Raw genomic sequence first — 1,607 nt, 5'->3', positions numbered from 1 at the left:
ATGCAGTGGCCAGCTGGGGCACCCTCTCTCTCCCTGCACTTCTGCCACTTTTTTGCCACTTTAGGAAGGGTGCCATGGTGCCAATCCTCCACTCCAGAGCCCCTCGCATTGGTGGCTTCGCTGAAGATCAATGGAAATGCACAAAAGAAAGATGAATCAAATGAAGATAAGAGAGAGGAGGAAGAGGAGTTAAATTTTAATGAGGACATTGTTTGCCCACATAATCACCTGTGCATATCTGAAATCAAATAGAGGATGATTTTGAGGGAAACCTGGGGGAAACTCAAGCAATATTTTCCAAAGGCCCCTGAATTCCCAAAGAAGAAAGTGTGCAGCTCCCAGTGCAAGATTTTGGAGCGCGAAGGACAGGAAAACAAAGCTCTGCATAAGATGGTGGCCAGCAAGCAGAAGACGTCTCTCCAGAACCTCTGTTTCACGATAAATGCAGAGTTTGCCTGGGCAGCTGGCCTCAGGAGACAGATGAGCTATATATTGTTTCACAGTTCTTTGTAGAAGAAAGGAGGGAATTTGGCAGGAGGCCGATGTGATATAGCTCTATGTCCTCGGTAGGAAACAGCACTCTTCTCTGCCCCCGTGGTGGCCTCCTGTTCACCCTGTACTTCCATGACCAATGAAGACTCCAAACTTTGAGTTCTAATATGTCCCAGAGGGTGGGAGAGGATTCAAAAACTCTTCATCGTGGGTTGTGTCATCAAAACCACCTAAATGCAAGTTGCTGGTACGGATCCTGAGAGCGCACTTTACACCTCTAAGCCCCAACTCTGTCCAGAGTGCAGAGAAGGGCTGTTATGCCAACAGCAGCGGGACCTGCGTGAGTACACCCAAGCAACACTCTCCATCCTTAAAGTGGTGGATAATAAAAGGAAATGAAGGGTGCTGCTCCAGAGCTGAATGTGAGCAGCTCAGAAGCTGAAGAGGAAAGGGAGGAAAACAAGCCAGATGGGGAGCAAGACCCACATTTTAACCAGGCCAATGGTGATGCGAAGTGCCAGGAGATCTTGTGCCACATGATCTTGCACCAGAGTTACAGCAATTACCAAAAGCAAGGCATCAGGTGGAGTAGCCGTCACTGAAGAGTCTGAGGGGAGAAAGCAGTGCTTGTTTCTGCTAATCAGATGCAGAAAGAGCTGAAAATACAGATTTTGCATGCATTTTCAGTTGCTCCCTTCAAACAGAATTTGTCAATCGTCAGGAAGATCCTGAGCGACGACACCACAATGCTCAGCAGCCTGGGAGTCATCCCCGAGTCCGTCATTTTATTAGAAGCTGATGAACCAATTGCAGATTACACAGCGATGGATGACGTTATGCAAGTTTGAATGCCTCAAGAGGGATTTAAAGGGGCTGGTTTACTTGGACACTGATGGTTTTCTAAGCATTGGCAACAGAGGAGCAGCCACAAGGGAAGAGGATTTTGACATGGTAGAGCATTAAAGGAAAAAAAGATGGATACCCGCCCAATGCCTTGTGTCAAAGCAGATTGCACTGAAGGACTGTGGTGGTGCAACCCCCCGTCATATTTGGCAATCCCAGAACTAGCTAACCTTCCATCCTTGCTCATAATGAGCAGGCGTGACTGGCCAAAA

The 1,607-nt window shown here is 47.7% G+C and overlaps 1 pseudogene; it reads left to right on the top strand.

The window, feature by feature from the left end:
• Positions 1-1,385, top strand: LOC142365224 (ubiquitin carboxyl-terminal hydrolase 48-like; annotated as a pseudogene).
• Positions 1,386-1,607: the final 222 nt, after the last annotated feature.

This window comes from Opisthocomus hoazin, chromosome 33, assembly GCF_030867145.1.
Source record: "Opisthocomus hoazin isolate bOpiHoa1 chromosome 33, bOpiHoa1.hap1, whole genome shotgun sequence".
In the NCBI taxonomy this organism is placed as follows: Eukaryota; Metazoa; Chordata; class Aves; order Opisthocomiformes; family Opisthocomidae; genus Opisthocomus; species Opisthocomus hoazin.
The sequence above is the reverse complement of the archived record's forward strand: the minus strand, read 5'-3'. Positions and strand labels throughout refer to the sequence as shown.